Below are 16,852 nucleotides of genomic sequence, written 5' to 3'. Positions count from 1 at the left end.
GTGACTTGGGGGGAGCATCTTCATAATGGCACAGGATAGGTCATGGTGCTTTGTATCTCACAGTCTGGAGGAATTGTCAAGGAGGCATTTTGTCCTCTCCATTTCAAGAACTTGCTGCAAACTGCCTGATGACATTTGGTCAAGTGAAAAACTCATAGGTAATAGTATAGGTAGGTTTTGGTTTCCAAACAAGAAAATAAGAGGATGAAAAACAATGGTACAGATCAGATTTCAGCAGGGAATAGACTGCTATTAGTGTTCTCAGATGTGGCTTGATCTCAAAGAAAAACAGATCTTCTCTTCATCATTTTAAACCAATTTCATGCTTCGGCAGCTCTACCCACTCCTGTCATCTCAGCACCATGGGTTGCAAATGGGACAGGAGCAACTTGCAGGAGCTGAGGCATTGCTGCAACGCCCTTCCTGTGGATTATGTGGAGCTAGAAAGGCCAAGCAAAGTTTCTTTTGATCTCCACAAAATTGAGACCTTAAATTGGGCTGTTTAAGAGATTGCAATGTCTTATAAATCATGTATTGGAGCAAAAATAGCGACTGCTTGTCTGACTTCAGGGATTTAACTGTGAGGCTGTGACCTCTAGAGGCTAAGAATAAGCAAACAGCTTTCCATCACTCCCTGCTCCAGCAGAGATGTGTTCCTGTGGTGACACGTTTTTGTAGCATCTCATGAACTCTTGTTTCACATGGTGATTCCTCTAACTTTGGAAATGTAATTATAGTGCGCCATAAATTTTTTACTTTTGGCAAGATTATTAGAGATGGCCATTTTGTTTGCAGAGATGATTTTTATAGCTGTTCTTAAACTAATACCTTAAATTGGCAGTGGACATCTAGACTTAGTAATACTTGTGCCTAAAGTGCCACGTGGATTCTTTTGCACGTGCATATTGAAGTGCATGTTACATTAGATTTAACTTTAAGTAAGCTCTGCTGCTGCAGTGGGGCCATTTCTGGGATGTAATAGGCAGCCACAATTTGTTGTCATTGGCATTGCACACCAGGGAAGCAGGGAATTGCTGCTCTAGCTGAGAGCACTGTGTCCAGTGTGGCTTAGCTTACAAGTTCAGATGGAGGCACAGATGGTGCTGCTGATACAGCCATGGGTCTTATTGCAGACAGTGAGTGCTGGGGATGGAGCCTTGTGCACCCTGAATAACCAGCAAAGTGGTCTTGATTCCTGTCTGTGGTGCTTGCAGCATAACATTGCAGGTTTTCTTTGGTGTATAATTTAATGTTTGAAGATTTCAGTTGCTTTCTGTCTGTTTTCAAGGTGTTAATGGGACAGTCTCCATGCTAGCCCAGCAGTAAACAGAGAATTGCTAAATGGGATCAGATCCACAGTGGTTCAGAGCACTGTGCAGACAGACCATAACCTAGACCCAGGAAGATGAGATACTTGCAAGGTCTGAAACCACAGCCTTTGTTCCAAAGAATACTGGATTTTGTGGCAAGCCCAGAGATGCTGGTGATGCCCAGGGGTGGCAGATGTCTCTCTCAGACCTGTGGACATCCTTGCCTCCTCCCTCTGGCCTCCAGCATTGAGTTTTGCTTTAACCTTACATGCTGGGGTGAGAAATAAAGTTGTTGGTGGTTTTTTGGGGTTTTTTTTACTGTTCAATAAAAGTATGTTGTCATTTCAGGGCTGTAGCTGCTCCTAGCTGACCTCATTGCTGCTATTACTTGAGGTGCTGCAGACTGAGCTGGATGCCTGTGAATGTACCCTGAGGCTGCTCTTTCAATCTGCTGTCTTTGCGAGGGGGAAGGTGGTAGGAAAAGGGAATCTCTGCATTTAAAAGTGGGGGATCCAGTTTTAGTTGCTCTTTTGATTAATTCAGTGCGTGCAGCCCCTTCTTCTTTCCTGGTTGTGATGGGGAAGGACTTCTTCCTCTTTGTGGCTGTCTGAGGTTCATGAGGAACCCAGTGTTCAGGAGATTGTGCCTTTGGGGGTGACATGGTGCAAGGGGCAGTACTTTGATGATGGTGATTTTTCTTGAAACCAAGACTTTCCTTGCATAAGCAGTGGGGTGCTTGCCCTGTTTCTTCATGAGACCCATTTTCTAGCAGATGGCTGTGCTCTGTCCTTTGGTTATTGTCTAAATGCAGTGGTGTTGATTTGGTGATCATTTTTCTTCTCTTGATTCATGCTTGTGAACCTTTCTGCTGTCTGGGTTTTCCTTGATTTTCGTTTAGTCTTTTTTTTTTTTTTTTTTGTTAATGATATTGTCCTTTTCTTCTCAGTCTATTTTAAGGCTTAAATTGTTCAACGTGCTATGACAGGAGTTTCAAAGAGCATCACAGAAGGCCACTGTTTTCTTGACTCTCTTAGTCCAGATACAGAGCAGCATCTTTCACTTCCCTCTGCAGTCATGCTGGCCCCAGCACACCTGGAGTGAAGGTCTCCTCCCTGGTGGGGCAGGTGAGCAGAGTGTTTCAAAGCAAGGATCTGCTGTGCAGCTTGGAGAGAATCACATAGATTGCACAGAGGATCTTGGAATAAATGGGAATTATGGACTAAGTAGGTTTATAAGAATTAGAAAACTGTAATGAATATCCAAATAGCTTTGTGATGTGGTGTTACCATAGAAACAGAGTTTGTACAGCCCCTCATCATCAGATTTGTGCCAATACTGTCTCCTACTTCACCCAGTTGTAGAGCTGTTTTAAGCAGCTGAGAGCCCTTGGCTTGAAGCATCATGGGGATTTTCCAAGCAAGTAAGCAAAGAGAACACCCAGCTGGCCTGAAGTCAGCCTGGAGCACAGGGGAACCCTGAGTGCTTTTGCTTTGGGGAACAAGGGTGCAGTGTGGCAAGGGCTGGGACCCCCCTCATGTTTGCTGGTCCACCCTCAGCTGTACCAGCTCACCAAGAGGGCTTGGTGATGGCTCCTTTGGTCCATGGGACTGCTGTCTGCAAGGGGCACAATCTCCTCCTTCCTAACACTGAGCTCAGACCCTGTGGCTTGGAGTGTTAATGGCTGTGGTCATTATCAGTATGTGCAAATGAGGCTGGGCATTTTCTCTGTGCAATGGACCCGTGGAGAGATGCCTTGTTTTATTTTACAGACAGTGCTAAGCCATGGTTTTCCCACACCCACCCTTTCTTCCCTGCCTCCACTCAGGGTGAGTGATAGATGAAGGAAGCAGCATGCAGCTCCGTGACAAAGTGGGGTATAAGCATTCTGTGAAACGTGCTCCAAGTGCAATATTCAGCCTCCCAAAATAAACTGCGAAGCAAGTCCATTCAGGGGCAGGCAGTGAGAGCAAACATCTGAGGAAAATACAAAAGCTGCCTGGAGAGTCCCCAGGGCTGTGCTCTGTGGAGGGGCTCAGGGCACCACAGGAGCAGTGCTGAGTACCCAGGGGGTCTTTCTCTTTACAAAAAACACAGCAACCCCCCTTGTGCTAGAGTCTTAATTAAACAACAGCATGTGGTTCTTGTGCTTCGTGGTGATAACCGAGTGCCAGATGATGGGATGTAGCAGAGCTTTCCTCATGTAAGCACTAGTACTGTGCTGTGAAAATGAGACTGGCATTAAAAACAATCCTCCCAATTAATGCTGGTAGTTGAGTGCTCTGGGTTCTTATGTATGAAATTAAACATTGTGCGTCTGATGTAAAATGCTTGCAAGACAGGTAATTAATAACATTAGAAACTAATTAACTGGAAGTCCCATGTATCTGATGATGACTACGTGAGCAGACTTGATTTGAAAATCGCTCTGGATATTGTGGAGAGGACTGGGGCTTTTATTCTCTCAGGTGTGGAGGGGACAAGCCCAAGCAAGGGCTTGGTGCTGTTCTAGGCTTGTTGTAACCTTTCCTTTTCCTCACCTGGAAACACAGGGATGTGTGAGTTAGCAAACAAGTTCATGCTTCCTGTTTTCCAGTCCCAGTGATGGGGATCCAGTGGGAGCTGGTGGCTGACCCCAGGGAGGAGGATGTAGCAGGGCTGGGAGTGGGTCTGTGCTAATGAGGTGGTGCCTGCCCTGGCCCATTGCTCCCCTGTGCCCAGGTGACACTGAGTGACGTCTGCCAGGGCCACAGAGAAGCAATGCTGTGCTTCCAGCCTAATTAGCAGCAAAACAACCTCCAGCCAGGAATGCTTTGGCTTCTCCCACATTCCTGCTTCCATCCAGCAGTAGCAGCACAAGGGTGGATGGGGCTTCAGTGGGAAAGGGGTCAGTGGCACCTTGTCATCCCCATAATCCATTCCTGGAAAGCTGCTGCCTTGTTTCTTCATTGGATTTGGCATTGGTCAATTCAGGATGGATTTTGGGGGGGAAAAGCCCCAGAGGTTAGCAACTCTGTGCTCTTGCTCTGCTGTGCCCAAGGCCCCTTTTGAGTTGGCAGCATCATCTTCAGCCTTGGATGTGGGGCTTTGGAGATGCTATGGAGGGTGGTGGTGATCTGCAGGGAGAGTGCAATACACCCAATCTGTAGAAATTGGGCCCCTTGCTGCAGAGGAGTGATTGAGTTGTTCCTTACCATCCCTGGCTGCAGCTCCTGTGTGTGGAGCAAAGCTATTTTAAGTGTAGGTGCTAGTTTTAATGCAAACCCCCTCAACATGAGCACTTGGAAACCCTGATGGAAAAGGGCCAGAGACCTCAAACCAGTGAGGCCATGGGGAAAAGTTAAAAGGGGAAAAATGTAAGAGTGAGCTGTGTCTGCTTTTGCCTGGTTTGGAATGTTCTCCCAGCCATGTGGGATACTGCAGGCTGCTCCCTGCACTGCCAGTGCAAAGTGGCAGCTTGAAAGTGCCAGGAGGGAGGGAGACTCTTTGGAGCTTTTTGTTGCCCTTCTGACAGGTAGTAAACAGGGCTCTCTTCTCATTATTACTAAATCAAAACTCTATTGATTCCTTCTGTGAAAATCCAGTGTGACATAAAATGTTTTATTTATGCTTTTAACCCGGGCTTGCTGCAAAAATGCAGTTTCTGTAAATAAATGAAATTAAATTCATTGCCAAGCCAGAGGCTCTAAAAACAGTCCAGCTCTCCCTGGTGTCTCCCGGTCAATGGGAGGCTCAGTCGTGCTGGCTGATCCCAGCAGAGTTATGGGGCTGCCTTGGGCACCACTGGTGTGGGAACAGGATCCAGCTCTGTGAGCAGTGTCAGGACCAAAAGCAGTCATGTCCTTGTCTGTCCCATGTCACTGCACTTGCTCCAGGAGCTTAGACGCTAGCAAAGTGCTAAAACACCTTTCTGTTCCAAAGAGTATTGCCCTTCTGCTCCAGAAGAAGGAAGCAAAATGCAAAAGGTTTTGAAAATAAACCACTACTCAGCAACACATCTCTGCCCACTTTGCAGCTGTGTTCTGCAAAGGACGTGCCAAAAGAAGGAAGGCTGGTCACTGATGCTGTGTGCTGCTGCTCTGCTCCTGGGCTGCCAGGGGAAGTGACCCCACCATGGGTTTGGTGGGCAGGAATGTCCAGAGTTATTGGGGTCAGTTCAGACCCTGTAGCTGATTGATGCTGGGGTGGTCATGCAGGGCACTGGAGGTGAGGGCAGTGTGGCACTGCTTTTCAGCACAGCATTAACTGTAGTTGTTTAATGTGGTGATTGTTTGTTCAGATGGCTAATGTGGCTTCCAGTTAATTAGCCCCATTTGGGTGTTCTGTGATAGAGTTATGAGTACTTTCTGCCAAGGAGTACTCAGCATTCCCAGCCTCCTGGTGCTCCCAGGTACTGCAGTGCTCCTGCATCTCAGAGATAGTGCAGGGCAAGGTGAGCTGCTGGCACAGGAGTGCTGCTGGGCTGCCATTCAGAAATCCAGATGGTCACTGGTGCTGTCTCCAGCTCAGCTCCTGAAGTGTATGTGGTCTCCTTCCAGCAGGGACCTGCATGGCTTGACCTGCAGTGCTCTGTCTAATGCTTTGGGTGAAACTCTCTTAACAGGAATGAGTTTCGAACCAGAGAAGTGGCCCATGGTTAAAACCCACTGTGATGTGCCAGATGTCCTTAGCTGCTACAAACCCATCACTGATAAGTTATCTGGGATCATGTCCCTTGATTAAGACCCTGGGATAGGAGACAAAATACATCCCTTGGTGCTGAAAGAGAAAGCTATTGATTTTTCTTCCACTGGGTGAGATTGGTTTCTGGGTTTTGATGGATGACAGGTTGAAGTGTAACATAATCCCCAAGCTGTGGGGGTTTGGTGCTCTCTGGGACCAGTGCCATCTTATTCCCAAAGCTATCAGGACTGTCAGGCTGCTACAGAGTGGATTGCTCCACAGTTCTGCCCTACTCAGGCGAGGGGAGAGGGAGGCATCCAACAGCAGCTTTGTAATGGAATCTTAATTAGCAGAACAGTTAAATGTGAGATCAGATTAAAAAGCTGGGGCTAAGAAGTACCGTGGCTCTCAGTCAGGAGAGGGGGAAATGCACTAGTTTTAAGGAAATAGGCTGTAGAGTACCAGCAGCTTTCTCTGGGTGTTTGCTTGTCCCTCTATCCAAGGCGTGGCAGGGAGAGGCTCTGCTTCCTGCAGGTAATACTGGCCTGTTCCACTCCCCTGCTCAGGTCTGCTCCAGGAGTCCCCTCATGGCATCTTCTGCTCTTCATCCTCCAGGTTCCAGAAATGCAAGAACAACATTAGGAACATGTTGCCCTCTGTAAGCTAGAGGCAGCTACACAAGCAATTTGGGGGAGAAATGAGTTGTTCCTGGTACCTCAGGGGTTCTGGGCTGTAGCCCAGTGCTGACTTCAGGTGGGCTCAGGACATGGGGCCCTGGGGGGCCCAGGGAAGAGGGTCTGGGTAGGCAAGTCCCTGCAGAGGTATTTTTGATGGGGCTTGTGCCACTTGGCTGATGAATACACTCATTTGGAGAGGTTTCTGGAGGAAAAAGAATCAGAGAATTGGTTCCAAGCCAGGTGAACTGTGGTGAGAACAGTTTCCCACAGTTCTTCATCATTTAAAAACAGTGTCTTTAGATAAAGTTGCTTCTAAGGCTTCCTGATTTTTATCAGGAAAGCAAGCCGACTTTTTCCTGGTTTTAAAACTAAAACTGGAAGAAGAAAAATAGCTGCTGGCAGTAAGTGCTTGTCATGGGAAAGAAAAACATAGAGGTGCAAGAGATGAAGCTGCAAGTAGGTGTGTGCCAAGCACCCTGACGCTTCCAGCTGCCCCTGCCTCAATGGGCAGGGATGCTGGACCACTGGTATCCAACCCAGGTACAGGGTTGCTGCCTCCTCTCCTCCAAAAATCTGATCTTTGAGAGGGGCAGAACTGTTGACAAGCACATCAGGGAAGACACCAGTGCTGAGAAATGCTGTCTGATGACTGGGAGTTTACAGAGCAAGTTCTGCTGTATGTTAGTTGCTGCTTCATGCCCGGAGGCAGGGAGCTTCAAAGTGAGTTATACAAGAATTGCACGTCCATGCCGCGAGGGTGGCTGCTGGAAGGTGCCTTGCTGCACTCCCTCCCTGGCAGCCCTTCAGGCAAGAGCAGAGCTGGCTGCAGAAGAAGCACTAATTCAGCCCTGGGGCAGCAATGCTGTGGCCAGTAACAACAGCTTGGCTGGACGTGGTTGAGTGGAAATGCTGAAGTGTAAGAGAGCAGGGGAAAACGTTGCACTGGAGATGCATTCTCACTGTGGTGTCAGGCTGGGTCTCCCTGGGGGGCTTCCCTGGCCTTCCCTCCCATCCTGCACGTGTCCCCACACGTGTCCCCATGCACCAATGTTCTGTGTTTCTCCTTGGCCACCCCTGTCTGCCTGGGCTGCTGGCAGAGATCAGGAGTGTGCTGTGGCAGCGATGGTGGCCAGCCCCAGGCAGGGAGCAGTGTCAGGGGTGGCTGCATCCTGCTCAGCACTGAGGTCCTGTGGCAGGTCCCACTCTCTGAACTTTATGCTTTGTGCTCTGAACAGGCTTTATGCTCCCACAGGGATGCAGAGCCCTGACTTGGCAAGGTCTGCCTTTGCCTCTCTTTTGTCTATTGAAGGTTTCACCTTTTTTCCCAGCACTGCTCTTTTGCTAGAGGAGTCTGCTGCATAAGATCTCAGTGTTTCCCTCAGTGGTGGGAGAAGCCTCCAGAGGACATCTGGAGCAGAGAGTCTAGGTGGTCCTTTGCCCTGGGCTGTTCCTAAAACATTTATGGCACCAAAGGGTAGGGCTGTCCTGCAGAACCAGGAACAAACAGGCATCAGAGAGAAGAGCACTGCAGCAAGACTGCATCCACCGTGATTCCCTGTGCGCTGTGATAAGCTGTCTTGATTTCTTTGTGAATTATTTAAAATGCAGGAATTGCAAACAGAACTCTGGCTGGTTTTGTTGTGTGCACAGGCTAGATTAGAGCAGGAAGCTTCATTACAATGAGCTTAGAAGTCTTCAAAGACTTGGATGTGTTTTCCCCTTCATTGATAAGCAATATTGATTTCAGCAGTGGTTCCCTGCTGCTCTTGGCCACAGGAGTGTGGTACTCCTGCAGACCCAGAATTGTGCATTAGCACAAAATTGTGCACTTAGTGTTGAGCAAACTAAGATTTTTTTTCTTGCAGGCTGTCAATTCACTTGTGGGAGAAAGGGTTCACAAGATTTTTAATGGGGAGATGTGTATTTTTCTGTGTCTGGTAAGACCATCTGAACTGCTGCATCATATTGCTGCCCCTCATTCTGGCTGCGAGAGTGCTGCTCATCTCAGTGAAGATCAAAGCAGGTTATCTCAAACCTTCCCTATTCCTGTAGAGAGCTCTTCCCATGTTGAAGGAGTGTTTTCCTGCTGTCTCTTTGCTGAAAACAATGCTCTAGGTAACATGCTGCTTCCAATGAAATCTTTCTGCTTTTAAAAGCATAATGTTTTATCACATATTGTGGTGCTGCAGAAAAAAAAAAAAGGAAGCTTTCCTCCTTTTTACTGGCCAGCTAAATGCAGGATTTTGCTGTTTTTTGAAAAGGAATTGAGTGTCCTGCTACCAAGAAGAGCATCCAGGTGCCAGTGACAGAAAAGAATACGATGGTCTTAAAGGGGTTAGGAGAGATAGGAGGAAAAAATGATTCTCTGGCCCACACAGGCTCTTGACACAATTAAGGGAGGCGGCTGACAACACCAAGCTCGTGGTGTGGAGTAAACCAGACTGATGAAAAGCCATGGTTATAAACATTGCCAGTATGCAGATTCATGTGTGAAGATTTATCCTAATCAACTATTCCTCCTATATCCCATCAGTGGCACTCACCCAGGTTTGGTGATGCAGCCAGACAGTGTTTAAGGCTGTGGTCTGTGTGCCTGGAGAAAAATAGCTCCCGTGGTTCACACATGGTGCCACTGCTTTTTTGCCTGCTTGTACTTCTTACTTTTTTTCAGAAGCAAAGTAACAAGACAAAATTTTAAAAAAATCAGTGCTCAACTTCCTTTGCTGCAGAATGCACTTCCCTTTGTTGTGATTCAGAAGTTATCCAGAAAAGTATCACTAAAATAGGGTGTACCTGATAATACCAGGTCATAAATACCACTCATGCACATCTGGATGCTGGAGTGTTGACTGCACTGTGGAGAGCTCTGGGAGCTGCTCCCACTGGACTCCTGTGAGTTAAAATCTACCCAGAGCTGGGATTGCAGGAGCATGTTGGAGGTGCCTGCTGATCAGCTGTTAATGGGCTCAGCCAAGTTGAAATTCAGTCTCTTATTTGAGCTCTTGGACTATTCTCAAAGAGATTTGAGTTCTGTGAGGATTTAAGCTCAAATTGGATCATGATTTGCATGACTAATAATGTGTGTATGATGCTTCACATAGCAGCATCCATGACCTGAGCTCATACATAGCAGCTTCTCCCTGTGAAATATGTTTGACTGTAATATTAAAATCATAGGAATGAGGGAGCAGCAACTTCTTTTGTATCCTGAGTTCTTTGAATGCACTTGAATCACATTGAATTTTTGGTTGTTTTATCCATTTTTCATTTCCAGAGTGACAAAGACCCAAATGTTTTATAGCTGGAAAGCCAGATGCCAAAAGCTGAAACTATAAGAATATCCAATATTGTGAGTTATGTTATGAAGCCACATGAATATCAGTGCTGAATCATAGAGGATTGATTTTCATCTCCTTTACTCACTTAAATCCAAATTAACCCTCTTCATCTGCCTCAGGCCAGCATGGGATGGGCCCTGAGTTAGGCTGTTTCAGTCCTGAGGGTGCTCTCATGTTTGCACAGGGTTTGGAAATGCCACGCTCTTGGAAGCTCCTATCTGCATCCAAGTTTCTTTGGCATTGATCTTGCCCTTCTGCCACTCAGAGACCCAGGCTTGGAGTTTTATCACTGGTTTTGGTTAATTAAAAATTGGCTTCACTAGTGCATGATATTAAGTGAAAAGCACACGCACTTCACACCATGGTCGCTAAATATTTCATGTTGTCCCTGGATTTTTTCAATATTTTATGATTACCTCTGTAACTTAGTAATGTTTGGTGCAGCTGGAGGGGATTAGAGCCCTTCTCTCCCTTCAGCTGCTTGTTCTTTGCAGTCAAGTTGTGAACAGTTCTGTTTGTTTTTCTGCTGGTAAGTCTCAATGAGAGGCGATGATTAAATAGAATTATGATGATGGAAATGTTGACAGCCAACAGTCAGCATTGATGGCAAAGCTCTGTAGCAGGCATTTTGTACCTAGAATGTAGTAAATCAAAGGAAATAATTAGGAGCAGGTTATTTAAAGGTGAGTTGGTTGAAGCCAAGAAATACTGGTGACCTTGCAACCTTTTGGTGCTGTTCAGATTGGCTGGAAAGAAGGAGGTTTGGGGAATGGATGTGCATCCTCTGCAGGTACAGGTCAGGTGCAGGGAGCTGAGGGACAACAACCAACTGCATCTCCGCCTTTAAAGAGCTTTGTCTCCTGTTTCTGCCTGGTGTTTTTGAGGCCAGTGCTTCAAAGTCCACTTTATCTTTTATTCACAAATGCTGATGTGTTTAAATGAATGGTGCAGTGCAGTTGCTATAAATAAGCAAGTGTCAATATGAGGCTTTAGCAGATGAAAGGCTTGTTGATGGGAGCCAGGCCTGATAATGGCTCTGCAGGTTCTTTTAGAAGTCTGCAGGACAAAGCAGAGGAATCAGGCTTGCCATCTCTTGCGGGAACTTTCTCATCTTGGTGGTGGTGCTTGCTCTGTGCAGCAAGAAATAGCAAAACAATGGAGAAACCATTTATTGTTATTCTTGTGGAAAGATGGAGGAGGACTGGTAGAGGTGCCTGTGACAAACTGGTATTTTATGGGAACATTTTTCTGTCTTAACCTCTCTCCTGCAGCTGCAGGAGCCTCTAGCTGTCGATCCAAATCAGTTCTTTCAGCTATCTGCTGGGCATCCCATGCCTGCAATCGTTTCTCTGGTTTTATTTGTTAAAGTAAAATATCAGCAAGCTATTCCAAACTCATGCCTGCATCCCTTGCCTGTGGCTCTTGGGGGTGTATGTATGACACACCTCGTGCCAGAAGATAAATGTTTTAACAGCAGATGCTGTGTGTCAGGATCTCTGGATGTGGCAGGGAAGGTCTGGATTTAATAAAATCCATGCAGCCTTCTGCCTTACTGTGGCCCTGCTGCAACTGAGGAGGTTTGGCATGAGAGTGTAGCTTGGTGTTGCTGCAGAGACCCACTGGAGGATGCTCTCCATGGGAAATTTTTTTTTTGCTGGCCCCCAGTGCTTCTTCCTTTTGCATCAGGATTTAGGATGATGCTGTAGCTTAGCATCGTTGCAGAATAATTTGGTTAATTAAAAATTAACCAAATTAATGGATGCTGCAGCCTCTCACTGACAATTGGCTCAAACAATGCATCAGAATTGAGGGGGCATCACTTGGTCCTGTGCTTTGGTGCAGGCAGGTTTGGGCAAGGAAGGGACCACCATGCTGTGGACAAAGCCAGGGGCCAGCTTCCAACCAAACATCCAGGGGCATATCTTAGTGTTTATTCTGTTCAGTTTATTTGCTGGGAGCTCAAAAGAATTGCACCCAAAAGAATTACTCAGGAAGAGACTTCCTCCTTGGCAGACAATCCTCCAGACTTCTGCTGGGTTTCAGCTGGCTCCAGGCTGGCTCTGTGTGGCCAAGCAGGCAGAGCCACTGGTCTGTCCCAGTGCCTGTGGGGGCACCAAAGGCTGCTGCCATAGATACAGGAACAAATGGCTTGTTCAAAGCCTTGGCTGCAACTTGAAGGCTGTTTCCTGCAAGGACAGTGAATTTCCTTCTACGTGCAGCATCAGTTGACAAGGATGTGTTTTATTCTCACATCTGTCACCAAGCCAGGCAGGCTTGGTGGTGGTGCTTGGGTGTTCCAGCTGGGATGCAGGCACTCTCATCCTCTGGCATTTCTTGGGGTATCTTCCTCTGTAAAAATGCTGCTGGCATAGAGATGAATTTTCTTAACAAGGAGACTGATTCCTTCCTCAGGACAGGTTCTGTTCCTGGCTGCTTCACCAAAGTTATTTGGCTTCAAATTATGGAGAGATTGCCTCCTTTCTGGGGGTTCATGACTTGGCTGTCCAGCACAGTCTGTGGGTGTAATGAATCACTGGCCACTGCTCATTCAGGACTGCCCTGGAGTCATGCAGGGAGCAAGCAGCTGGCCTGTTTCTGCCTGGTTTTCTCTGCAGTGACTGTTCTTGTTCCCAGTTTTTACTGGGCCATAATTGCACATTGTGCTTTGCTATTCCTTATGCTTATTTTCCCCCTGGATTTTATTTTTAATGGCACCAGGGCTGTGATGATGGCTGTTTTCTTTCCCCCTGCTGTAATAATTGCTACTTCAGGAGAACTGAAATAGGCAGCTCTGCCTTCCTGCTGGATTGCTTAATGCATTTTAATTTAATTAATTACATTGTCCATTTTGGTAACGTCACGGACGAGGCACAGGAAGTCAGGGCCGGGAGTGGCACAGGCTAACACAGCCTTTTAGTGCTTTATAAAGGCTTCTGTTAGAGGTGTATGTTGTTTTTTTCACTCAGTGGTGGCTCCATTAATGCTGTAGCTCTGCAGTGAGGCCAAGGCAGGTGTTCCTGTTCTGGACATTTGGATTTGTGCTCTCAATGTCCTTTTTTCCAGCCTCTTTAATGGAAAATGATCCTGCAGTGGTGCTCTGCTTTCACAAGATGAAACTTGAGCTTGTATCTCCAGTGCTGCTTTGCTGAATGCTGGGATCCTGGGGGTCTTACACTTCACCCTCTGCACCCCATCTCCAAAAAGTGCTCAAAGGGAAGCCCCAGAAGTCTGGTGAACATTCCAGCAGGGCACCTGTTCAGCCTCCCCACTAAAGAACTCATGGACAGAATCTTTAAAATTGCTGCTCAGAGTGGGGAAAACAGATGGACAAGTAGAAACCCTTACTTTTGCAGATTTGGTCTTCCATCATTTGGCAAGAGAGGAACTGGCTGCAGTATGAAATGTTATAGCAAGCAGTGTGTGATAGTTCATCCATCAAAATACCCGTCCCATTAATGGCTACGGCCATTTTTCTTGCTGATGATTCCACAAAGGAGAAAATGACCAGTTGTCCTGGAATCAGTCAGGAATCATCACCCTCCCAGACTGGGAGAGCAGTGTTGGGTAGGAGCAGGGATGCTCTCTAGGTTAAACTCTGCAAAACTGAGATAAAGATCGGGTGCCAGACTTGCTGCCTTACAGACACTGCAAAGATGTCTTCAAAGAGTGGGTTAAACCAAGCAAAGGCCAGGGGAAAATGGTTGCACTTCCCAAAGTGATGGCTTGTAGGGGTCTGGTATGACAGCAGCAGTAATGGGTGTTTCCTAGGGAGAGCTGGTGGATACCAGGCTGGAAGAACTTGGCTGGCAAATTAAACTGCTTGCAGCACAGGGGAGGAGGGCAAGATCTTTGTTTGGCAGGAGCTGCTCTTGTGCAGGTCAGGGAGAGCTCCTGAGCTTCCTGTGCACTTGAGGATGAGGAGGGAGATAGCACCCCAGCCTGCTGAAGAACATTCAGTAAAGACTACAGCACATGGCTTGCTTGGTTTATTAAAGCTTTGAGATAAAGGATCAAACTCCAATTTAACTTTAAAATGGGATTCTTCAAGAACTGTTGGGGTTGGGCTTATCAAGTGATGCTGCATAATTCATTGCTGATTTTTATCACATCATTTAAACATAAAATAGCTATCAGAGGGTCAGGCCAGGAGAGTTAGCTGTCGACAGCAACCTTCTCCTTGACTCGCCCTCTCTCCCACCAGCCATGCTGCTGACTGCATCCAGCAGGCAAGGCAGAGCCCAGCAGGGCTGCAGCAGGGGAGAGGGGTGCAGGGTGGGTGTTGTGGTGTAGATTGAACAGAGAGATGAAAGGAGACTTGAAAATGATGGTATGCTCAATCTCAGCCTTATGTCCTGCAGAGTACAGAGCTGGGGTGCTGTGGTGGTGTCCAGAGAGGTGTAAAATACAGCCAGCATTAGCACATTATGGCAAAAACACAGCCCTTGGTGCTGGCCGCCTGCCGCTTCCCGTGGGGGCTGTAACTGATGGAGCCTTCTTGCAGGGAAACTTCATAAAACATACATTTTATTGCTTTGCTTTCAGGGCCTTGATACTTGGGGAGTTAGCACTTCTCCTCAGACCCAGTGACGCTCAGGCTGTGTTTTTCTCACAGTGAAAGGGCTTTCAGAGTCAGTCAATAATTCTTCAATCTGGGTTTTTGAAGCGTTACCAACGTGGTTCACGATAATGGTTTCTTTGTTTTTCTTAAATTTTGCTTGTCCTTGGGAAATCCACACAGAAAGTTGTTTTGTGTGTCTTGGAGCATCCCATCAACTAAGCTGGTGTGTGTCTGCATGTTGTGCTGATGCTGTTGGTTGTTTTTGGAGGTGAGGACGGCAAGAGGGCAACAGAGGAAAATATTTGATTGCAGTGTTAAGTGTTTGTTCCTGACTCATTTAGTAGAAGTTAATTTAGGTTCACCATGATTTAACCTTAAAAAAAAAATTAGCTGCACTTGAGGTATTAAAAATAGTATTTCTAATTGCAATAGCATCTGGCAAAAATCCTGAGTTTATAAGTGAAGTCAGACTTACTCCTATGCTGTAGGTGAGGCTGAGTCATGGAGGCAACAGGTTTTTAGTTGAGATGAAGGTAATACATTTTTGTGTCTGCCAGGTTCTCTCAGCAAATGCTGAGGCCCAAGGTCATGTGCCATGGGTGATACAGAGCATTCAGAGCTCTGGGTAAAGGCTTGGGACGTGTATGTGAAAATGACTCAATAATGCAAACAGCCATATGTACCACAGCACCAGGTGATTTAATGACCAGGTTTTTCCATGTGGATTTTAATGCTCTACGAGGTTCAGTGTGTTTTCTCCTCCAGGATGAGCCCTGGTATGTGGCAAGAAGCCTCAGTGAGCCTGTAAATGATTTGCATGGGTGGCTTTTGTTTTCCCTGCAGTCTCTCAGGAAAAAAAAAAAAATAAGATACTACTTTTCACAGTTCTCAGGGGTATTCCCAGAAGTTTTCCTCCATCCTGTTCCCAGGAATTGACCAGGGAAGCCCTCAAAGCAGCCCTTTTTTCCCCTCATTGCAGTTGCATCCCTGTGCTGAGTGCTGTGCTCTGTCCCTTCTCAGCTGGAGGTGCAAGGACCCCAGCCAGCAGCAGCAAGGTTTAAAACAGAATCATGGAATGGTTTGGGTTGGAAAGGACCTTAAAAATCATTTCCACCCCTCTGCCATGAGCAGGGACACGTTCTACTATCCCAGGTTGTTCAGAGTGTCATCCAACCTGGCCTGGAGCATTACCAGGGATGGGGCAGCCACAGCTTCTCTGGGCACCCTGTGCCAGTGCCTCACCCTCAGAAGGAAGAATTTCCAGTTTCTTCCTAATATTTAATCTTTTATGGGCTCTGATGCTCAGAACCCTGATCACTGGGTTTCCTTTTGCTCCCTGGGCCACTCCAGCTGCTGAGCTGTCCAGCTGTGACAGCCTGGAGCAAAGCAGGGATGCTGCTGCAGAAGGAGCCTCCCTGCCCCGTGCTTCTTGCTGCTCTCTCTTCACCAGACCCACGGCACTGGCCAGGGACTCCTTCCTCAGCCCTCAGGTTGCTCTTCCCACTCTGATTTGAGCCTCTCTAAATCCACAGATGCTTCCTGAGAAGGAAACCTCCACTGGTATATATGAAACTTTGTTTTCATAAACTGCTGGTTGTTCAATAGGGCATAAAACAGCCAGTATGAGACAGTTATTTGCTCTACAAAATCATTCTGCTCCCTAGCTCCAATTTTACACAGCGCTTGCTGCATTTCATTTAGTTCTCTAAGAAATGTGACACAGTAGATTAACTATTGATAGCAAAATATGGAGTTTCCTGTACACTGTCACTTAACCTTCCTCCATCCTCTTCCTTTTAACCCCAGATGATCAAGTAGTGCTAAATCCTGTTGCTTCTGTGATGAAATAGGTGCTGAAATACCTCAGTGGAGAGAAATTCTAGAAGGTTGTTTTAGACATTTTTGCTGTTTTCTGTCTCCTTAAAGCTGGTATCAAATTACCAATGCCTGAAATGACTGAAGTATTTTGTTCAGCCTAGGTAGTGGCATCTCCCTTGGTGACTAGTCAGCATTCAGCACCTTCAGCACAGAGAATTATTGCCATTGTCAACATAAATTACCATGTATTAAGTAAATTATGCATATTTAATGTCATGGCAAATAATTTATTGTGCTGCTGATCAGGAAATACTTTTTTTAAAAAATTAAAGTAAATAGGTTGAGGAAGCCTATCAGAAGATTTGACTTTTTTTTTTTTTTTTAATTAATTAATTTTAGCTCAGAAAACCATCAGTGAGAAGAAGAAAATCACTTGACCAACACCCTGTTTGTTTTTACACAGGGTGAAATCCCCCTTGTCCCCTAGCATGA

The 16,852-nt window shown here is 46.5% G+C and overlaps 1 protein-coding gene across 1 annotated transcript in view; it reads left to right on the top strand.

Moving 5' to 3' along the window:
* HS6ST2 (heparan sulfate 6-O-sulfotransferase 2) overlaps positions 1-16,852 on the top strand; it is a 125,594-nt gene that overhangs the window by 57,448 nt on the left and 51,294 nt on the right. The gene's annotated exons all lie outside the window — the stretch shown is intronic.

The sequence above is a fragment of the Ammospiza caudacuta genome, chromosome 14 (genome assembly GCF_027887145.1).
Source record: "Ammospiza caudacuta isolate bAmmCau1 chromosome 14, bAmmCau1.pri, whole genome shotgun sequence".
Lineage (NCBI taxonomy): Eukaryota > Metazoa > Chordata > Aves > Passeriformes > Passerellidae > Ammospiza > Ammospiza caudacuta.
This window is presented reverse-complemented; position numbering and strand designations above follow the sequence as displayed.